At 45.1% G+C, this 24279-nt stretch overlaps 1 long non-coding RNA gene across 1 annotated transcript; it reads left to right on the forward strand.

Annotated features, from left to right (window-relative positions):
* The first annotated feature begins 670 nt into the window (after positions 1 to 670).
* On the forward strand, positions 671 to 2120 carry LOC142578088 (uncharacterized). The gene is made up of 2 exons (XR_012827162.1): positions 671 to 831; positions 1993 to 2120. It is a non-coding gene; the product is annotated as an uncharacterized LOC142578088 (long non-coding RNA).
* The last annotated feature ends 22159 nt before the right edge of the window (positions 2121 to 24279 follow it).

The raw sequence follows: 24279 nt of genomic DNA on the forward strand, positions 1-24279 counted from the left end.
TGGTCCACGTGGTGCGTCTTAAACCATTTTACGGACGCTGACGAACTTCCTTGTTTTGTTGTTCTCATTGCTACGGGTGTTTTTCTATATTTCGTCTGCAGTATCGGTTCGATACTGCTTAAAAGGGGGGTATTGACATGTGTACTTGTTTGTCTGTATCGGGCGGCACGTTTCACCGCCTAACAAATGTTATCGCACAGTGCGGGACTCGCCTGCATGCATCGGAAGTTTCTGGAATGTTATCGCTGCTTCCATCCGCTGTCTGTAACCGAACCTTGTGTAATCTGATCGCATCTGTGTGCGACGCGAATAATGTAGAACTTGGTCGAAGGAACGCGGGTCCCTGCGATTACGAATGATGTTTAAAAGCCGGCGCCATAGAGAAAGGGATGGAACAAGAGCGGACACTGGGCGAAAATTGGAAACAGGAAACACGTCACGCTATACTTTTAACATCGACGAATTGGGGCCGCGAGCATCGAGAAAAAGAAGAATGTGAAATGAGATTAACAGAAATTGTTTTATGTTTTTTTATTCTTTCTCGGAAAAATTAAAAATATCTGCGTATAAATTAAATTAAACTTTGCGGCTCACTTCCGTTGCCTAGCGACAGGCGAACCGGCGAATGACGAGCCAGATGTTTGCGTCATTCGTCAGACACGCCGCCGAAGCTAGAGAGAGCGGCCGCGCATCTGAGCGTTGGACTGTTCGGGCGCCCGTCTGCCTGTTTTTCTATTTTGGTATTTAGCCTGGTTTGGTGGCCTCCCGGCGAATTATTGCGTTCATTCGGAACTTCGACATGGCAGCACTGCACTATTGGACTACGGCAAGGTGAGAAACGTTGTTCGACAGTCTGCGACGCACTTCAAGCAATTAGGCTTACTGCCCGGCAACTAGGCTAGACTTGTGACGCAGTTAACGAAAAACAGCGTGGCTTTCGTGGAGCAGTTAATTTGAATTAAAGAATCGCACTGGGAGATGTTTGCGACGCTTCCTATAAGCCCCAATATTGTTTTAACTAATTTCGGTAGTTTTTGGGCACACTAGTCGCACAGGGTGCTGTGACGCAGTTTCGCGTGTACTGAATTTTACTGTGACAAGTTTTGGCGCTTTCTCTGACTGCCAACATTATTGAAACTGATTTCATAGCTTTTTGGGTTACCTTTCGAGCGCAGTGGGCGCGCCTGGCGCTGTGACTCGGTTAGCGAAAACCGTGGTGCGCGGTTTCGCGCTTTAATGTACTGACAAGTTCATGGCGCTTTTCTTTCTCTGACGCCCGACATCGTAGAAAATTATTTTCGATACATTTATGTTATGAGGCCCGCTCGCCGCGCCTGTTGTGACGCAGCGAAAAGCAGCTCGGCCGTGGTGACAGTTTGGCGCGTACTGAATCTTACTGCGACAAATTTGTCGCAATTTTTATGTCCCCGCAACAATTTAAGCCTTATTTCGGTACCCACGCTTGTCGAAAACGCGACGAGCAATCGTCAAGAGTGATAACACGGGAGTGCGTTGCTTGCGCCTGCAGAACGCGCAAGGGATAAGCCAAGGAGCTCAAACGCCAGGAACTAGTAACTCAAAAATTCTGTCTTCTGAACGGCACCCACGCATTTTGTCTTGAGTGCGAGTAGAAGGAATTCTGCGAGCGTCCAGCATGCTCTGATTGAGAGCCTGTGTTGTGGCCACCTCAGTGTACTCGTAGCGTACTATCGCGTCGGTTGTAGCCAAGTTCGCGAAACGCGCCGTTGCCCGCGCATTCGTGCTATTAAAGTGCAGGAAATAAGTATTGGGAAGAGGCGAATGCTTGGAATTAGAATGTGTTTGTGGTATGTACGGTATTGCTTGGGATGAGTCGGGTATTTTCTACTCCGTGTGTGTAAATACGAACTGCTTTTGTTCGTAATGCCGCCCACTCGCCACTTTCGCACGCTTCGTCTCTACAGGCATTATTCTTAGATGTTAATACCAAAATAACGCTTGTAATTTTTTCAGCTCACATCGTCTGGTGGAGCTTCCTGCGGAAACTACTGCTGCTTACCTGGTGCCACAACGCTGGACGAATGCACAAAAGCCCGCGACGAGCATTTACAAAGAATAAAATAAACGTTAATTTTTCCACATTTCACAAGGTGTCTTGCGTCTTTATGAAATTGGACGTGTCACATATTCAATGGAGGCTTGTGAAGATCGTTCGCAATCAATTTTACTTAATAAAATAATTTGGAAATAAATATTTAATAAATAAAAAATATGTAAATAAATATTTGCTGCAAAAGCAAAAAACAAAAAAAAACTGAGCCGGCGGGACGCGCACCAGCTAGAATTCAAAACGCGCGCGCACGAAACCGAAACCGGAAGTGTGCTTCAGGTTTTAACATCCACGGCTTGGTGCGCTGCAGTCAATTCGGCCGCTGGGCTCCATGGGAGTGTCCGCTCTTGTATTCCTTTCTCTATGCCGAGGCGCTTGACCGGCTGACAAGATTTGCGACGATCGCCGACTGTGTTCGCCGTTTTCGTTGAGCATTGAGTGTAGCCTGTCTTTCTGGGCACAGGTTCGCCCAATAAACTTAGTTTCGCCATTCACAGTTTTCTTGCTGTGGCCTCAACTGCCGCTACCACGTGAAAATATCTGATTCTTGCCTATTCCTTGTTGCTTCTTCATTGCTTTTAGGCTTCCTCCGTTCCTGAGAGCTTTTTCAATTCTATCCGTGTTATAATTCATTAATGCCAACTTTCTTACGCTTGTTGATGAACTTAAAAACTTCTGCCAGTTCTATTCTACCTTTAGGGTTAGAAGCTTTTATACAATGGCGTTCCTTTATCAAATATTTCGTCTCCTGCAATAGCTTACTGGTATCCTAACAGAGTTTCCACCGACTTATAGTGCACATTCCTTAATGATGCCCATAAGATTGTCGTTTATTGCTTCAACACTAAAGTCCTCTTCCTGAGTTAAAGCCGAATACCTGTTCTGCAGCTTCAGCCAGAATTCCTCTATTTTCCCTGTTACCGCTAACTCATTGATCGGCTTCTTATGTACCAGTTTCATCCGTTCCCTCCTCAAGTCTAGTCTAATTCGAGTTCTTACCATCCTATGGTCCCTGCAGCGCACCTTGCCGAGCACGTCCGCTTCTTGTATGATGCCAGGGTTAGCGGAGAGTATAAGGTCTATTTCATTTCTAGTCTCGCCATTGGGGCTCCTCCACATCCGCTTTCGGCCATCTCGCTAGCGGAAGAAGGTATTCATTATCCGCATATTATTCTGTTCTGCAAACTCTACTCATTACTCTCCCCTGCTATTCATAGAACCTATGCCACATTCCCTCACTGCCTTGTCTTCAACCGGCTTCTTGCGTACTCTGGCGTCGCCCATCAGTATAGTGTATTTTGTTTTGACTTTACTAACGGTGTCTCACTTCGCTTTAACACCACAGTTCGTACTGTCGCTTCCTTGCAACGGCATCAAGTTTTCTTTTAGAGAAATTGATAGCCTGATTCGCCTTTATCATCCCCAAAGTTCGTGGGCTCCACTCCCAACAAAGGTCGAGGATTTCACTCCCTGCAGAGATCGTAGGTTTTAACTAAATTAGCCTCATTTACCACCCAAGGTAATGGGTTCGACTCCCAGCAGAGGTCCAAAACTGCGACCGGAATAGAAGTTGCGTATATATATTTATACCATCTGTTATTGCAGCTTTTAGTAGAAGGCTAGCTCTCACATTTTGTACGTATCTTCATAATGCGTACAGTTTGCGTGCTCAATAAGATATTGTTAGCTGAAACTTTGTGAGTACGAGCGCTCATTCAGACAGCTTAAATTTTCTCACAATAATACGGATGTTCGCGCAACAAAAATACGGAATTCTGTCTGTTTCGTGCAAAACAGTGTATAGCCTTTATATGATTACAGTGAAAATGTCCGTAAAGCTTAAAACGGAAAGCACTTTCCGTATATTAACGGCAGGTTTTGCCGTATTTTTGAAATATGACATATTTTCTGTATATTTACCTGCAGTTCTCCGTATAATGACGGAAATCCTCCGTATAATGACGGAAATTTTTTACAGTGTACGCCACTGATCGCTTGCGAGCCTTGTTTCTTCGATTGCATTTGAAAGCTAGCTGCTGGGTACTTCGATGAATGATTAGGACCTGATGTTGCAGTGCAACGACTTTCTCTTCGACGTGGGCGATTTCTCTCGCTTTTGTTGATTCGGTGAGAAGCTTCAGTTCTGAACTTTCCGAAGATGATGGCGATAAGGCTGTGCTTATTGGTGTGCACTGCTGACTGGTGGTACGACTGACATATAGTGATGCAATGTGTGTGCGATGTTTTTTGCCTTCATGGAAGCATTAGTTTTGATCTTTGATGATCTTTAGTTCCGCTAGGTCTTGGTAGGATATCTTCATTCCTGTTTGCTACGCCAGAGTAAAGAGTGCCGTAATTATTTTTGTATCCAGCATGTTTGTAATGATTTTGTTCCTACTGTCAGACGCGTAAGTCCTGGGTGAAGACATTGTCAGGAGACATAGGAAGCTCCTTTTGCCTTACCCGATGGACATATTTCACAGTGTGTTTTTATGTATAACATAAATTGAAATATCGGCCTTGTGCATGGAGAAATAATTGTGTGGGGTAATTGCTGGTTGTACTTGTGATTAGAAGGTGTTGCTTTGGTTGGCTGCGCGAGAATGGAGAAGCCATGATGACCAGCTCAGCCACCTAGGATTCGGCGCAGCAGCTCCGCTGGGGTTCCGGGTCGTTCCATGTCGCATCCGAGAGCAGGAGCTGGATGTTGAGTGAGAAAGCTTCCGCTGCTGGTCTGTGTATTAACCGAGAGCTCTATCGCGAGTGGTGCCAGCGGCTGGTAATTTGTGGGGATGGGGTCGCCTTGGCCAGTCAATCAGGGAACTCCTTGGAAGCTGTAGAATGGGGCCCCAGATATAGGGCGCACCCGGTGTGGCCAGAGTGGTGCACGTTGGCTTCGGTGAACCACACTGCGGGCACACGTGGACTTCGAGGCTTGACAATATGCCAGTTTATTGGACACTAGGTGGCGTATGCGCGAGACGTGTGTGGTTGGTCGGTATGGTTTGCAGCATACCTTACCTCTGTAGTAACGCACGAAGAAAAGTACAGTCTTGCCAGTGAATGTAACCACAGTCACTGAGGTTGGTCTGAGCATCAAGACATTTAAGAGTTCTTGGTCAGGTGCGGAAAGCACATTGAGGAGAATTTTCCATGGAAGTTGCTGTGGGAATACCGCGAATAACTCATTTGGCTGCGCGGTCGTTTGCCGCAATTCATGCGATGACAAAAAAATTATTGACTGCCAAGGTGAATTTGTAGCGATGGGACGGATGCTCATGCCTAGCTCTTCTTTTGGTGTGCTAGGAATAACGACTTCTCTATTGGATCATTTTGAACAGTAAGGGTTCATACGCGATCAGCGGTTGGATGCTGAAATGCCATTTTGATGCCTTCAGCAACCTGTCGCCTGGTCCAGCTGGCAAGGTCGAGTTTCTTGAAGAGGCGGATGACGACTTTGTGGTCTTGTCGGGCAGCAGTGGAAGTGAGTGTAGTCTGGGCACCAATGAGTGTCGGGTTGCAGGGGCGGGTACATCAACAAACACATCTGTTGAATTTGCGTGCTGGGGTCGCACCTAGACCGCCTAGAGAAGGAGTAGAATGAGCGAGCTAAATTGGATGGAAAGCTAGAAAAGGAACTCAAGAGCGAATAGAAGCAGATGAAGGAGGTAGAAGAAAAGCTAGCCAACGTAGAAATTAAGCTGAGAAGCGCCATTCCACAAAGCAATGGCAAACGTTTCTATGCGAGCACGGCGGACGGGGCTGGTAACGAAGCGAGAGAAAGTAAGAAAGATGAAATCACCACGCCGGTAAGCAGTAGCGAAAACTTCAGTGATGGTCACGAAGGGGCTACTTCATACGTGCCGGCTGCGGAAGGTAATAATACAAAGGAGAAGGATGAAATAGAGAGGCAGGGTATCGCGGCCCCTGGTTAAGCTTTCGGCGATGAGGAGGAGAAAAAGCGCGGAGTAGTTTTTGATACGGATTCAAACATGCGAAAAGTAGAACCAGTGATAACAGGGAGGGTAGGAGCAGGTGAACGATTGCAGATTAGCGCGCTTCCTGTAAGACCGATTAGGCAGGTGATATTGAAAGGCAAAGAATGCATATGGGACACAATGGAGGAGAGACACCTAGTGGGATAATGAGAGGAGTGATAGATGTACTGCAAGGATGAGGGTCAGGGATCACGAAGATAATAGCCAAAGGGGTCAGCGACCTGCCGAATGTTTCAAAGGGAGTACAGATGGCAGTGTGCGCTGTGCCAGAGGTTGAAAGGTAGGGGTATGCAATTTAATGAGCAGTGTTTGCACTAAACTGGGAAATTTGAAACGTAGCTAAAGCAATACATTTTACAGTCATTGACATCAACAAGAAGTGCACCCAGCAGGCCACGAAGGTGCTTTTGTGCGTGAGAGGATATAATTTAATCGAAGTGTGATAGCACCGGTTGCAAGAAGATTCGGGGTCTAGGCTACAGCGATTTTAGGCTAGCTCCAGGCGATCAGGAATGAGGAATAAGCATTCAATGTAGCGGCACACTACTAAATGGCGAAATTGGACTATAAAGAGTTACGAAAAGACCCCCTAAAGGATAAAACTAGAGAAGGTAAAATTTGTTACATAAACATGCATGGTGGTCGCGAGCAGGAAAAAGGGTTGGAAATTCCAACCCAGCTGATTAATGAAGCGATTAGTGCGTGCACCTTGACTGAAACGAATCTGCGAGATTTGCAGCAGCCTCCTGTTATTGATAATTTTTTTATGTGGAACGGGCAATAAAATCATGGGGTTAAGGAAAGACGGATGAGTAAGCATGCTAAATGGGCGAAGTATAAAGTGTTAAAAGAGACATATAAGGATCATTTGTTACACTAAGAGAAAATCAGGCATCCACCCGTTCGTAGCAACTGCTACAAAGGAAACTCATACGGGTTCCTCGAAAGAAAAGCCTCGCAGTTGAAGAAAAATTCGTTCTGGTCCGGGACAGGAACCCAAGACCACCGCCTTTCTGGGGCAGCCGCTCTACTATCTTAGCTAACCAGGGGCTAGCAGATGGTACTGCGAAGTCGAATTTGTCGACAACTCGAAGCACAGGCGAGAGTTCTGACGTAATGTTTCTGCGGAAACCCGCAAGATGCAGGGAAGTAATTTAATTACTTCTCCGCACCTTGGACAGAAGTGATTTGGAGAAAAGTACTTCTCTCGAAATTCAAGAGAAGTATTTCTCTAGTACTTTCATAAGGGCCTGTTTACCCTCGAGTCGCCCATCGCCGCAAGCCGCACCGCACGCTTGCGATTGCACGAAAAACTGCACGTATCCACAATTTGTGCATAAATTACCGCTTACACTGTGTACACAGTGTATACCGTACGCATTGTAAACCGAAATTTGTGCACATGTGTTTGATACGTGCAATTTTTCGCACGACCGCACGTGTGCGGTGCAGCTTGCGGCGATGGGCGGTTAGAGCGTAAATCGGCCCTAAAATGGAGTGAAGTACTTCTCTTTACTTCTCTCCACCTTGGAGAGAAGTTAAGGCAGGCAGACGCTTATAGGATAATATTTTTGTACTAACTCCGTGCATAGTGATTTCAGTAGCTCAGACAAGACCTTTATTGATAGCATTTCCAGATAATAGAAGAGCTTATGACAACGTCGACAGGGAATCGGTCTGAGATATTCTTAAGCACGAAAAGATACAGGACAATTTCTTGGAGCTGCTGAGGGAGATATATACAGAGAACCGAATCAAAATTGTATGGGAAGGCCTAAATTGTGATGAAGGGGTGGAAATTCTACAAAGACAAAGGCAAGGATGTCCTGTGTCTCCAGAGGTGTTCTCGCTTTATGTTTAGGGAATAGAAAGACAGCTGGAAAACAGTCAATTATGATTTGTTCTAGCATACAAGTGTAATGAACAAATGGTGCAACAGAAGGTTCCCGCACCGATGTATGCGAACGACATAGTGCTACTAGCGCACAGTGCAAAAGACGTACAGGCACTGGCTAATATGTGTAGCGACGCAACGACAAATGTTGGCCTTAATTTTAGCGCATAGAAATCTGGAATAATGATTTATAATGACGAGACGGCGAACTATGAGGTGTCGGTTAACCAGCAAGTCATACCAACAGTCAAGAAATATAGATACTTTGGCACATACGAAAACGTGGGAAAGACGTGCTCAAGTACCCACCAAGACAGCCTGAATATAAAAGATAAGCGGAATGCAGCAATAATGAAACATAGGGTTCTATGTGGCCACAATAAATATGAAGTTGTGCGTGGAGTCTGGAAAGAAGTAATAGTGCGAGCGCGAACGCTCGAAAATGTGCCTAATATCCTGTGCCTATTGATGTGCCTATTCTGTGCCTAAAACAGGAAATATTTGAGGTGTTTGTAATTACCTAAGTATCGGTGGGCCGGTTGGCTTTGGGAATCCACGGCAAAACCACAAATTCCGCAGCGCAAGGGGGCATGGGTTGAGCCTAGTTTGATGTCGGAGAAGCGCAGAGGGAAATAAGTTTTGAAGAAAGACTTTAGAAGATGACTCAAAAGAAATGGGTGGCATAAGCGCAGAAGCATCTGTACCTAAACTACGTTGTGATAGACTGAAGGAAGAGGTCAAGGAAGTTGGGAGCCAGGCACGGATAAATTAAAAGGATAGATAGACAACTACGAGGAATCGGAAAGAAAGTGAGAGAAACAGAAACAGCGAATTGGATACGAAGAATTCAAGTGAAAAAGAGCAAGCAGATTTACAAGAATGAAAAAAAAGAAATTAGAAAGAAAAATTCGCATGATGACACAAGGGAAAGCGCATATCTATTTGAAGCTTTAGATGGTTGTCTAAGGTCAAAACCGTACCACAGAAAACATTCGCAATTAGATGAGGCATGTAGAGACTGCAGAAAATATCCGGAGACCACTGAGAACATCCTAATGGAATGCGAAGGCATTTACCCAGCGAGATCACTATGCACAGTGCACCTTCCAGTAACACTTGGATATAAAGTGGATGGAAGCATCAACGAGTGAGCAGTTGAGATAAGCAAGATACTTTTAGAGTATTGGTTAAAAAAAGCAGGGAAGAGGTTGATACGAACGGATCGTATACAGGCATACCAAGCGACACAATGCGGATAAAGAAATCCTGAGCAAAAATAAGAAATAAAGGAAATGTATACAAAATGTGCTAGCATGAAAAACAAGTATAGAATACCTGAATAAATCAAGCAGTATGGGCGACTTTTTGTCATTGCCTCGCTTCAAAGTGGTTTCCAATAAGTCATCATCAAGATAATCATCATCTGACCATCATCTGACTGACCGCTTCTTTGCTTTATAGGAAACGCCGACGTTAAAGAAAGCAGCAAGCATCGTCCAAACCAAGCTTTCCCGGCCGAAAAGGAAAAGAAAAGACTGAGCACGTGTCGTCACAAGGCACCGCAGGCAAAGCGTCTTCAGAAGCAAGATATGGCCGTGATTTCAACTACGTTATCTGGGGAAAGTGTCCACCTGTCACTGGATGTCGGAACCAGCAGGGTATAAAGGCGTTGCCTACTGGGCATCGGTTGCAGTCCGGCGGAGTACTTGCAGAGTGGAGACTGACCGCTTCTTTGCTTTATAGGTGAGAATGCCTAATTAGGTATTATTGCTTATTTCATTGTTGCATACTTCTCCGCTGGACTGCACCAGTGTTTCCATGATGGCTGAGTTTGATTGCCTTGCGTGCATGAAATCAATTGCTGATGTTTTGCAGAGCCTCACATGTGCCGAGTGCGACAATCGGTATCATGCAGGAAAGTGCTCGGGGGTTACGAAAACGAACTTGAAAAACTTTTCCACTAAGGAAAAACAACAGTGGGTGTGTCTGACTTGTGTAAATCGTGCATCGCGATTGCCAACTGGAAACTGTGACGGCGTAACCCAGAAGGATTGAGCAACTGATGTATCGGTCGAGCTGTCACTGACGCATGTACTGGCCAAACTTGATGTCGTACTGAGTCAACTAGATGCGTTAGAAAGGCGGCAAGACGTGCAGTTGGACAAGCTCGACGCTTCCAACCAGGAAATGCTGGCGCAGAGGACGGCATGCAGGGTATTGAGACATTATTGGGATTGCTTTCATCTAATTATGACATAATGCTGCAAAAGTTGGAGGAGCAAGGAAAGGAACTTAAGGAAACAAACAAAAAAAGTAACTGAACTGGAAGCCGAGCTTTTGGCCAAATCTGACAGGCTGTCGAATATGGAGCAAGCAGTAGATGATCTTGAACGGTACTCACGAAAAAGCAATCTAGAAATCCACGGTGTCAAAGCGAGTGATAACGAGGACCTACGAAAGGAGGTGGAATCTATTGCAACCAAACTCGAACTTCCTAGGCCCAGTCACGAGGACATTGAAGCCGTGCACACAATCAAAGGCAAAGCTACCTCCGTCCCACCTATTCTGGTGCGATTTTCAAGGAGTGAAACAAAAGAGCGTTGGATTGAAAAGCGGAACAGACTGAAGGGTGAAAAGATATACTTGAACGATAATCTAACTTCCCGAATGAAGAAACTGCTATGAATGACAAAAAAATCTGGCGAACGATAAACAATATTGCTTCGTCTGGGTGCGCAATGGCAGAATACTTGTAAGAAAACGTGAAGGAACGTCCGTGTTACGCATTGACAATGAACAAGGCTTACATAAAATAATCTAAAATGATTGACCAAGTACACTCAACTGAACAATGGCTATCAATGAAAGACGAGTGGGCGTCAGAGCTTTCTAGCAGCTTATTGCTTGAGCTAATCCATGTGATTGTGAGAAGCCTGCGCAAACACTGGGACATGTTAAATATTCATCTCGCTAAAGCACTGCCATCATTACATGTTTTAATTTTAACCGAAATCAATATTTCAAAAGACGAATTAGCTCATTTTGCACTGCGTGGTTTTCAGTCTTTCTTTTTGAGCAGGGATAACAAAAGAGGTGGTGGCATAGCGGTCTATGTAAAAAGTGATTGGCACTGTGAACGAGTGTCCTTTGGTTTTGAAGATGCTGAAGTAGTTACTGTACTAATGACTAAAGCAGATCTGGAATTTACAGTATGTGCTGTTTATAGGCCACCGAGCACTAACCTAAATACATTTTTAGACGATTTGGCAAGCTTCCTCAAAAAGTACGCGGACAGAAGCAGCATTATTTTGGCCGGTGATTTTAATATAGACATTTTTACAGCAAATAAGCCTGCAACATCTGATTATTTAACACTTTTGGCAAGCTACGGACTCGAAAACAAAATTCAGAGTTATACACGAGAGGAAATTCTCGGTCATCGTTTAACAAGGTCGTGTATAGACCATATCAGCACAAAAATGTGCAAATATAATTCATTTGGCTGTGTTATTAGGGAAAAAGTAGCGGACCACTACTTTATCGCTATAGCAGTTTCAGGAGATGCTGCTGCTCTGACTGAAACAAAGACTGTAGAGAAATGTGTTTTGAATTCTAATGAAGTAGATAAACGTGTGAGAACATTCAACTGGGATTCTTTAACGCGGCACAGCCACCTAAAGGCTTACGAACTGTTTGTAGAGGCCTTTAGAGAAATTTACCTTTGCTCAGAAAAGAAAATAAAGCTTAAAAGAAGAAATAAAGATAGCCCGTGGATTGATAACGAAATAATGGAGCTTTGCAGCGTTAAAAGCAAGCTCCTTAGAAAATGCCAAGATAAACCCGGGGACGCTCTTGCAAGAGAAGAATTTAGGCAGATGAGAAACAAAGTAAACGCTAAAATAAGACTAGCTAAGAAGCGCTACCACTCAGGCAAGTTTGCAGCTTGCAGTCGTAACACCTGTAAAACATGGACCTTGGTTAACACTCTAATAGGGAGACCTGCAAAAAAGAGTATTGATAATACTCTTGCGGACGCCTTTCTCGAGTCACCTGCTGCTCAGATAGCGAATGATTTTAACAAACACTTTATCGAATCAGTAAACAACATTACAAATGGGTGCATACCGGCAAATATCCGAAACAATGTCACGTTCTCTAACATTCATTCTGCTTTTGTGCCTACTGTTGATGAAGCAGAGTTACCCGCCGTGGTTGCTCAGTGGCTATGGTGTTGGGCTGCTGAGCACGAGGTCGCGGGATCGAATCCCGGCCACGGCGGCCGCATTTCGATGGGGGCGAAATGCGAAAACACCCGTGTGCTTAGATTTAGGTGCACGTTAAAGAACCCCAGGTGGTCAAAATTTCCGGAGTCCTCCACTACGGCGTGCCTCATAATCAGAAAGTGGTTTTGGCACGTAAAACCCCAAATATTATTATATTATGAAGCAGAGTTGTGGGATATTATACGACCCATGAGTTTAACAATATCTCCAGGTTTTGATAAAATTAGGATAAGAGATATAGCTGCGAACTTCGATGTGCTCAAATCAACACTACTTTACATCCTTAGTGAAACAATAAAAACCGGTCAGATGCATGAAAACGTGAAAGTTAGCATTGTGAGACCTCTTTATAAGAAAGGATCTCGAAAACTTTACGAGAATTACCGACCAATTTCAATTCTTTCGTCTTTGGCAAGCATATTGGAAAAAGTAGTCTATATTAATATGGCCTCATTCTGTGAAAAGTTCAGCCTTTTTAACCCAGCGCAGTTTGGCTTTCGCTCGGGACAGAGTACTGTGGGTCTTTTGGAAGATTTTAATGACTATATCTGTAACGAAATCTATAAAAACAATGTTGTTTTGACTCTTTTCGTTGATTTACAACGAGCATTTGACACATTAGATCATGAACAGTTACTATCAAAACTAAGCAGGTGTGGTTTCAGAGGCCCGTATTACTCATTTTTTAAAAAATTGTTTAACATGCAGACAACAGTGTGTCCGTGTGGCGGAGTCCTATAGCTCTTTGTTGCGTGTTAAATCAGGGGTACCGCAAGGGTCCGTATTGGGACCGCTTTTGTTTAACATTTACATGAATGATCTTGCTTGCTTACCACTAAAATCAAAAATTTATTTATACGCTGATGACACGGCTTTGGTAGTATCAAACAAATTTTCAAACGAAGCCGCTAGAGTGTTACAGTATGATGCCTGTAAACTACTTGGTTGGTTCATTAATAACAAAATGTTCATTAATAAATCGAAGACTAATATGATATCTTTTCACAGCCCATACAAAGCACTCGGGGATATTTCCCCTGTTTATCTCCACACCAGTGACTGCCTTGCATGCTCATGTCCGCCGATAGCTCTGGTAAACAGCACAAAATACCTGGGACTACACTTCGACGACACATTGTCATGGAATGTCCACATTGAAGAACTCGCAAGGCGCTTACGTGCTGTGTGCGCTCATTTGTATGCCCTAAAATCTTTCTGTGATGTAAATATTCGTAAAATGGTTTACAAGGCACTTGGGGAATCGATCATAAAGTACGGAATAACAATTTATGGCTTTGATTCTTCTAGTAGACTTAAGATAATTAACCGCATCCTAAAAAAATTGCCTATAGCCTCTCGTATGGCACACTTGGTCACGGGGAAGATCTCTTGCTGAGCATGTTCCAGTCAGGCATGTTGTTTGTCGAGCAACAAGTTTTGTTCGATGCCATGTGTAAAAGTTATTTTTCTACTAAATTCAAAAACTTGAACGTGAAATCTCGCAGCTTACGTCGGACAGAAAAATATGTGGTACCTCGTGTGTACACAAACTATGGCAGGAGAACTCGTGCTTTCTACGTGCGGCTAATTTTAGTAAATTAAATGAGAATGATATCGCGGGAACATTTCAACAAATAAAATCACATTTAAGGTCATGGGCGATAAGTAATGCCCACATTCTTTGTAATTTTCTTCGGGATTTGAAGCATGCGAACCTGATTGCGAACTCATCCCTAATGTCAATGTGTATTTTTTTCCCTGTTGATGCAATAATATCTTTTGTTCAAATAATATCTTTGTTCACTTTTGCAATATTTTTTTCCTATATTCTTTTTATTAATTTGTTTGTACACATATCAGTACTACCAGCTGACTGCCCAGCCTCGCACACAAGCAATGTTGCTTATGCGGGCTGGATCTGTAACCATGACATCACTGGATGTAATAAAGATTATTATTATTATTATCTGCTCACGGTCATTACGTTCTGTGTGCCCATATGTGTCTGCGACTGCCACACTACGCATGCTTACATAGTTACCTTACGTTTACTGCAATTCAAGCTGCCCATAACGCTGCGAGCCTTATTTCGTGTAACATTGTTGCGATGTCTAAAATGTTGCAATCGCATTCAGTGTGTCGACCTCATGGGAAAATGTGACGACCTTCTATATTAAAATTTCAGAGCCATTTTACTGTGTAAAGGTGGATCACCAGCGGAGCTTTAGAAATGGGGATAAATATGTTGATAAAAAATAGGGTGATTCAAAATAAAAGACACACCCATAACGAATTTCGCTTTCTTTAACAATTGTTTGTTGCTTTTTAAATTACATACACAGTGCTTCTTTATTTCATCCTTATTTTGTTTGCCTTTTTTAGATTTATTATTTGGCCACCAAGTGAACTATCGCTTTATGATCACTCTGATACATTGCCAGGGGCTCTGTGGTGACACTGGAAAGATTCTTGGCCAGTGTGAGGTCTGTACACGACCGATGATGCGTCCTGTGTAGACTGATGTTTGTCTGGAATTTAATGCCAACAAATGGCAAGGGAAACGCCACGAAACAATTTCCGTCTGGCTTTTACACGTCTATGTTCAAATTACCCAGTATAAGGATGGGAGTGCTGTCAGTAGCGGTGATCCAAGCAGAGGCGCATACGCGTGGCATGTGCGGTACGCTCCGTCCCTATTACTTGCCGCCCGCCGTTGCCGCGCACATTCCCGCATCTCTCCACGTTGACGTTATGCGTAGGCGCGTTGTTCTTCCACAGTCCTCCCCGCACGTGGCCTATGCGGGTGGAAGGGAACTGAGGTAAGGTTATGTGATTTACCCATAGAGCCCGTGAAGTCAAACCGCGGTCCACACTAACCAATATATATTCTGGTTTTTCTTTTTCTATTATGATTTTTTTATCCTAGAACGTTTTGACACTTCTCGCGATTAAACGTAGCTACGGCATACGCGGCGATAGGCTTTTGCTTTAGGCTGTAACACTTCCAGCTCTGGGGCGGTCGCCATATTTTTTACCTACGCAAACAAACCGGCAGAACCTAGCGTGTAACAGCTGATCTGCAATAAATTTAATGAAGTTTTCCAGAACACGTCAAAGGCGCGAACATACACAACCTGGCGGGCGTGATACTCCAGGCTTAGTTGAGGACAGACTCCAGGTCGGCCCTGTTGCGTTGCGTTTGCGACGTGGCTTCGGGCCACTAATGTACTTCGCTGAGTGGGCACCTTCTCCGATAAATCATTTTTTCTCCCTGTCTAAAGCTGGAGTGGCGCAAGCCGTTTAGGCTAACGTCAGGACAAGTGGTTCCTAATAAGGCTTGAAACAATCGATGTGGACCATTTCACGGCTTGGCGACGGCGATCCATAGAAGCAGGGAGAGGTTCGGTGACGTAATTGGCCAGAGAAAGTTCCTTTAGAAACCGCACCGATGATTTTTCGAAACAAACTTCTATAGAACTCTGATGTTGTTGTAGAAGGCACCCATTACCCCACCATAAATTCAAACGAAAACTGGTGGTATGGCAGTCCGTCGTCATCACTAAATATCTGCTGGTCTAGCGCCGTGAGGGTGCCAATGAGTTGCCGAAATTCTTCTTTATATTGAGTGTGTTCTGAAATACGTGTGTTTGACGATGAGTTGGCCTGGTAAGAAATAATGGTGTGAATTGGAGAAGAAGGTTCTCGGCTATAGAGTTAAAAGGGGGAATCGTCATAATCGAATCCGAGTTTTAGAATATAGAATCGTGGAACGTATTTCTTAATTAGCATGTCATCCTGTGCCGAAATGTGGGCTCCGTTCGAAGAGTGTGCAGTAAAAGCATAGTTGAGTCCGATGCTCTTCCCACTACGCTCGAGCGAGGACAGGCGCGCTAAAGCGCGTTGAGCAGTGACTGCACCCCTTGCTCACCTCCAATTTGTTAAGGAAGAAGGTGACTTCCGTCATCTTTGACTGGAAGATGAATCGCCTTCCAACTTTTTCTTTATTTTCTATTAGTACAGTATACTTTCCTGCTGAGAAGCTGTGTGTATGCGCACCGGTCTGAGCAAAACGGGCAACGAACGTCTAGCTCACATTACCTAATATATTGTGGCATGTAGCTTTTCGAGTAAATTTCAAGAATTCTTTATTGCTAGGCCAATGTTCTGCGACTAATTTTCTTTCTTTCGCATATAACAGTTTTTGCGAAGCATCTCGAACTCAAGGGGGAGCCAGCGTTCTACAAGAACACGGACTGCCATATAGGCTTTGAAGACGTTTCGAATAAAGGCCCGTTCGCTCCAATTACTTCTGTCGGTTGGCTATAATAAGAATACTAATTGCAGCACACACAATAAACTATTTACGTTTAAATACCTGCTAACCTTGTGATAGTGCGAGTTTACGCCTGAGTGTGGTACTGCTCTGCTCAGCGCGTTCCCGGAATGTTCTAGCGACGCACATTGCGCTCTCTCTGCCCCAGCGCATGTGGTTTTCAATAAACCGCCATCAAGGTTAGTGTGAATCCACACATGGTGGAATGACCAGCGAATGTGGCGTTGAGTCCAATTCACTGTGCGGCGGTACTGCCAACCCCTATGAAAATTCTCGCAGATCTGGCGATTTCAGGCTTTGTCAGAAAAAAATGAAATATTTTTATAGCCGTAGAAAACTTGCGCTTCTACAGGGACGAAATATATATTGCGATCACACGCACATGTTGGAATCTATCTTATTCGAAGCTTTAGTGAAATATTACGCCGCCAATCTAACTTGATCTTATAGACACCCAAATTATACTAACCGAGCTTCCCCTAAATTGTACTCGTCCGGGTTCACCCGAACTCAGTTGCACCAATGATCAAGGTCAAGCGAGCCTCACTCGACCTCAGACAGAAGAAAATTCTATTTATCCGGGGTCACAGATATTTTAACTCAGGCAAATTCTACTGGCAGGCACAGTTGAACTCGGCAAAATGTTGGTCAGCCAGCTTCACTCGGATGCACTACAGTCCCAGGGACAGCATGATTGCATCACAGTCCATCGCAGACTGCGTGAGCCTGAGCAAGTTGTAAATGAGTAGGTTTACTGACCGAACGTAATTATGTGCAACTAGTATCAACTTGAGTCATTTCTGAGGCGCGTTTCATTGAGTGTGTAAAAGATCTTGAAAGTCTTCATCACTTATAATTTGACGTCAAGCCGTAGAAGCTCTGTTATTAAGGTGAAACTTCTACAAGGTTTGGTGGCTGTAGAAGCATCAGTGTCGCTAATTGCTCTCCTCAATAGTTCATTTGAGTGCATGTACTTGGGTACATTCATTTAAAAAAAAATCACCTGTATTTTTCGTAAGGACAATCATAACTACGCACTTTACGAAGTGATTTAGACTGTCATAGTAATCAGATGCACACTCGATGCCGATTTTTTGCAGGCTGCAGATGCCATGGGGTGAAGGAGACATCTTCTTTGGCTCGCAGCCGATCACGCACCAGTCCGGCATGCTGTACTTTATGCTAGCTTTGCTGGATGGTGCTAGTTGCACTCTTTCATCGGCCAATCTCACACCTGCGGAAATACTGGACTCTGTGGATAAGTACAAAGTAAGGAATTTTTCGAAGTCCGGATTTTGGGAACGCAAGCTTACAACATCGGGCACATCGCTCCTTGGCACATATTGATGTTTTCACAATATAACATCGTGAAAACATCAGACCATCCAGAGAACCAATCCGCCTCTGCTGCCTTCTTCTCGCCCCTTAAATTCGCACATCTCAAGTATTACCGTGGCTATCGTTCAATCGGTATATTTTCTCTTGTTTTCGTTATTGAGGAAACGGCAAAAAATATGAAGATTCCACGCGGTGTGAACATCAATGTAAACGATGCTTTTGATGAGCTGAAAAACGCAACAACCCTTCGCCTTTACCCGTTACTATTACTCTTTAGGGTAACTGTGCCTAAACATGACACCTGGCAGTATTTGGTATCTGGGTACATGCAAAAACACCTCCCTTCACTCTACATCGAGGATCCCTTCCGTGTGAAGAACTCTGGTGAAGTCATCCAGTTCCTGGCGACAGCAGCTCCTTGCCACATGTCTGTGTTTAGCATTCCCGTAGCGGATTTATTCTACTCTCTAGAGCATGACACTTTGATGAGGTTTGTGCTGCACTGCAAAGAAAATGACAATGATAAACTGTGTTCTTAAGACAAGTGTGGTATTTCTGTGGGGGATTTTCTGGAACTGCTGTCCGGGTATTTATCATCGACGTTGGTCGTTTGGTCTGATGAAGTTTATACCCAGAGATCATAAGTTTGTATAGGTGCCCGTGTAGCGCCGATTCTTATTCAATTTTACCTGAGTAGGGTCGATTGTGACCTAGCGGGTGTTTTGGAAGGTGTGGTGCTAAAAACGAGGCGTTATGCTGGCGAGTACATTGTTTTTGTTGTAGCGAACCACTGCGTCAGTACCAGAGTGAATGTGCTCTAGATATTTAAAGAGAATGGTTGTGGTCTTAACTTCACCCTTGAATTACCTAGGTTGCAGAGTATTCAGTTTTTTAGATATAAATATCTTAATTGGGCGTGAGCATACCTGCGGGCTGTATTCACCGAGGTCTCAGAAGCCCATGCTGGATTTCCGTTCTGGTCGCTCGAAGTTAGTGAAGAACGGTACTCCCACACCCTGTTTAGAGGCCGCGTTGCGTAAGTCTTCCCCGCATCGAATGAGTGAAGCTTTTTCTAATCAACTCAACAACCTTAGCCAATGCAGTAAGTACTGTAGCCTCGCTCAGTGACATATTATTGAGGAAGTTAAAATTGGAAGCAAAAGGTGTCGTGACAAGAGAGGTCGACACTAACGATAAGCCAGTCACCAGTATTCCATATGTACACAGCTTCTCTCGGCCCGTGAAAAAGGTGGGTGGTAGATTCGACATAAATGTTGTCTTCTCGGTGATAAACAAGTTGGGCCGCATGTGGGCAAAAGTAGGAAGAAAGTACGAAGGCAATACAAAGAACTGGAGGGACGGTGATGTCAAACACCGTGACGAGTTGGTTAATTGTGAAAGGAGTGTGATGTATCACATTCCCCCGTCCAGTGGGAAGTGGTACATTGCCTAAACAAGAAGGTATTTGAATAACCGATTAATTGAGCACAGAGCTTCTTTGGAAGGCGGCCGTCATCTAATCTGAGCCTACATTGCAAAGAATGTAAGTGCAACCCGTTGCTACGAGATAGGAAAGAGCTGTGAAGACACAAAGATAGGACAGCGATTGAGATTGTGGAAACTTTCTTTATTCATAAATCCTCTGACATGCGCGTGGCTAGGCCATCAGTGCGTCTGCACAAATTAGAAATTGATTCTTTTACTCCTAATCTTTAGGCTAATACATGTGTTTCTGCCAGTGTATATAGTTTGCGTGTTCTTCAAAATAAACTATTGTTGCTAGTCTGCGCTTGTCTGTGTTCTCGCCGTTTGCGCCATTCCCCCTTCAGCGAGTGGTAGAAACGTGGCGAGGCATTATGAAATGAAACGTTCTTGTGCATAGAGTAGCGGCGGTTTACACTCGAAGAGATTTCGGGCAACGACGATGACACGCAGTATAACGGAATGGCTCTCTAGGAAAGCTTCGCTTTAGAGCAATACAGATCCAAGTCACATGTTATCAGCGATGTCAAACGATGCTTTCGTGCAGCAGTTAATTTAATGCTATACGACTGATCAACTTCTGCAATGCTTATAACACTAGCACCAGCGTTCTTTACTTGTGCAATATCTGTCATCCCCAGTTCAATCTGCGATAAACTAACCAACTAAGTCAAATATGGCCAAATAATCCAAAAGAAAGTTTCGTTAGAATAACATCATTGTGCGCTTGAAGGCTGTTGTTTTAGTGAGCAAATTCAGGTACGATTTTGGAGGATTCAGAGTTAAGTCCAAGGGTGAGGATGAGAGGCCCCCAGCCCGCATGCGTGTTCTAATGGAGTCGCTTGCAGGTGCGATGGTAAGCCAAGAAGGCTAGTAGCTTGATGTGCGCTGTTGTGCCTGGTGATCCCTCGGAACAAACGAGGCTTCATCGGCAAACGTGCAGCTGACTCCCGTGCTGTTCACTATTCGTAGTTTACTCAAAGCGCCTAAATCAGCGTCACCTTAGTCTTACGAACAAGAAGTCATGCATATCTTCGGCTTTTCGCACGAACAGAACTGACAGGCGAGGCGAATGCTAGCCCGGAATACGATTGGACCGAGGGCCGGCGGTGACGCGCATACAATGGCAGCTCATTTCAATGCAACTCCACGCTCCAACTACCGCGAAGGCCAGTTTCCCAATCTCCATATATTGGCCGTCACGAAAAGGACACTAATTGATGAAAGGGCCATTGTCAAGGACTCCCACGAAACGGCGTCACTTCTGGTTCACAGTTTGCCACGTGGTTGTCTCGTATTGTGCAACATTCGAGAACAAGGAGACGCCAAAGGAGTGGGAGTGCGGCACAAGGTCGGACGTTGGGGCGGGGACATAATCTGAACTGTTCTACATTTGGGATGGGCCAGTGAATTTCCTCGACGAGATTGAAGTAAACGGCATAAGGAGCAGATCTGTATTGCTGTGAGGAGAGATGCTAGGAAATGCAAGGACTTTAGCATGTAGCGTGCTCGGAGAGTTGGAGCTGTGTTTGTAAAAGACAGTCATGTACATTTGAATATAAAAATTTTTCTCATCCCTTAAACATCCCTGCGGACCTTTCTTTCTCCTGGCGCATGTAAAGGCACAATCCGTGGGACCTTCGTGGATGTGCAGGCCTCCGAATTCAAAACAGCGGCGTCTTTTCCCGCACCTGATGCTATAGGTTACGATCTCCCCTCAACACTACCAGAATTTGGGCGTGTGGAGGGGAACCTGCGTCTCCTTTACAAGTGCACCCACTGTTGTGTGTTGTTACCAGTGAGGCTAGGTTGTGCTAGAGCATGGCGGACGCATATGAAACCCGCACAAGCTGTGTTGTAGTTCACCAGCTGCGGTTGCCAGGTCGAAGACGAGCGAAGTAGGAAGGTGGCCTCATGCTCGCGCTCCTCTTGCGCACTTACTATTGTAATGCACGTTATCATATTTTCGCAATCGCGGTAGAGCTCAAAAGGGGAAGCCAGCGACAACAAAAGACGTGTTCTTTAGGAAAACACGTGATCTCGCCGATATCGATGGTACTGCTACCGCCAGTGTTGTGGCAAGTGCTCGTGGTCATTGAGTTGAAACTGTTCATGTTTGCAAGTCGACATTTACACTGCATTTTGAATTAATAAGTGGATATTTCCAACAATTTACACGGTCAATAAAGTTACAAACGTAACTTCGTGTGTGTACCTAACACAGTGCTATTACTATCAATGCCTCGGGTTTCCTGTGATACTGTGACTTTTGTTGTAGTGCGTCGCCAGCCTTCGTATTCTTTAAGCTTCTTTAGATTACTGCGCTTTTCAAAAAGGATCAGGCACGTAGTATGTTAGCAAAGCGATGCCAACTCGAAAAAAATCCTCACCATTCCTACGCCCTGATTCATCCTAATAATTTTGATCTCTGTGCAGGCGACGACGGCCTTATTCTTCCCATCTCAGATCAAAGCTATCGTGAGTGGGATGCGACGTACTGGAAGGAGGCTGCCCAGCATGCGAGCAATCGTCGTGGGTGGTAGTGTGCTTTCGGCTTCCACAGCCGATGCAACGCGTGAATCATTCAGTGGTCTCAAGCTCCTGCTGAACATGTATGGAATGACAGAGTCGTGTAGCATTGTCGCAGGTCAACCGAAGACGTGTGCTGTCCAAACCAATGCTGATGTGGGCGTTCCAGCAACCGGTGCTGGCTGGAACGCTGGAAAGGCAGGCTAGTCTGGAAACTCGTGGTGCAAAAAGAACAGTCAGAATCTTTTTTATTATTATTGTGCCGTACTGAGCATCTGTAGAGGGTCAGAACAAGCGTAGGCATATGGTTAAAAGATTAAAGTGATGTGTCAGTTTATAAACACGGGTTTGGCGCGAGCGTATGGGCTCGATTACCTTTTTGCGCATTGCGTGTAGAAGTTTTTACAAATGCCTTGATTGGGTGTGAGTGTGGTGCTTTTTTAAACGCTGACGTTTTATTTTCGAAGCTTTATGTGCACTTTTCGGTTTCTAGAAAATATAAAGTTCCATTAGGCAAATTGGTAAGTCATTGTAATGAAGTGCAAAGTCTTTATTACTTCAAGCAATTGGGTAATTTACTGCTGACACTATTCCTGTTTCCCTTCTCCTGCTTCCCCCTCTGAAGTCTCTTGAGCACGCCAGGCCCACGCGTTTTGCCGGCCTTGTTCAGCTCGTGGCCGGCGCTCGGCGACGACATCGGGGTCGGTCGACTTGCGCTCGCTCTGCCCCTGTTTGCGTCACTGCTCCGTCATTCTCGCTGGGTGCTCGGACCCTCGATCATGAGACGAACCCGGCACGTCCATAGCGCATGCGGAACCCGTAGCAACTGCCAGAGGAGGCCGACCCAGCTGGCCTCCAGATACCGTCCTGTTCCGCGACGCTTCGCCTCCTTTCTCATTCCCCTGTACGCCCAACGCCTCCTAGGTATTCCTCTTGATGACGTTCCCTTGCGGCGCGCTCGGCGCGCTCCTCCGTAGACTGCCCAAGCGCGATACTCTTCTCCACCTGCAGGTGCCTTCTTCTGGTGTTCGTTTCTCTCGCAGTAACACACATAATGTCTATCGATTTCACAGGCGGGGCACGTACGCATGTACGTAAAAGGGAGGTCTAAACGTCCCCTTCGCCATCCCAAAACGCAGCAGTCACGCACGTACCTCAGGCGACTATCTTCCGCTAGAACCCGCGAACGCTCCTCGACATAGATTTGCTGAAGATTTGTCCCCTTTAAAGATGACTCCGATGAAAGTGGTCCGTGGCATCGCCGCGACCACCTGTTAGCGAAGCACGTGCACGCTTGTGCATGATGAGCGAGCGCTTTTTCGTTTGGCAAAGGCGCAAACTCAGGATGATCTCTTGAACTCTTCAGTGTACCGAAGCTGTAGGCCCGTATGCTGCCGGCCGTCCAAGCTAGCGCACGCGGCCCTCTGCTCTAGCGGCTCCGGCGTGAACTAGGACGTGTTATGTCAATGCCCACCCACACCAAAGTGACAGTGCATTTGCCCACTTGGACGCGCTTATCCGACCGGACTCTATTTGCCTTGAACTCTAGCCTCGCGGCATGCGCCCTCTCTCCAAATGTGCGCGCGGGTGAGCGCGCAGCAAGGCGTCCTAACGATCTCGGGCACTCCTGATCATCGGACGCAGGGCGCGGCAATTAAGCGAAATGTCGCTTTTTGTCACCACATCACACAGCGACAGTAACACGGAGGCTGATACTCTACCCCGTTTTCGATTACTTACTCTGGTTTTTATCACATCTTCAGTGGCTGACTTTTTCTACGTATTATAGAGATTATTCTTATTATTTGATACCATTGTCATGTTCATACAACTTCTATAAGTCCCCTAGCTGACCGTTTCTTTCCTAAAGTGGTTACAGGATACTCCGATACTCGAAATCAGTGCAAGTCGACTAAGAAGACGTTGCTTTATAAAATAACTGGTGTTCGGTTATCACCACCGCGGCGGCCCACTGCTGATGTCGTTGTGCTGCTCAGCTCGAAGTCGTGCTTTTGATCCTTACCGCCGGGGGTGTATTTGGATATGTGCGAAAAGCCTAAACGCAGGTGCACTTAGACTTTGGTTGGAGTTTCCGCTTCTTTTGCACCACAATCCCATTATATTGCTTTGACACAAATAAACATAAAAACAAAAAAGAGAGAACTGGCATGGAAGGCAGGAAAGAACCTGCGAGTTGAAACGCAGCTTGACTGGCCCAAGCTCCCAGCGAAATAAGGCGACATAGTGCGGGCATTCGAAAATGCAATGGAAGGTTATGAAATATAATGAACGTTACGTCACATACAAAGAGGCACAGATTAGAAATACGCCAA

The sequence above is a fragment of the Dermacentor variabilis genome, chromosome 4 (assembly GCF_050947875.1).
Source record: "Dermacentor variabilis isolate Ectoservices chromosome 4, ASM5094787v1, whole genome shotgun sequence".
In the NCBI taxonomy this organism is placed as follows: domain Eukaryota; kingdom Metazoa; phylum Arthropoda; class Arachnida; order Ixodida; family Ixodidae; genus Dermacentor; species Dermacentor variabilis.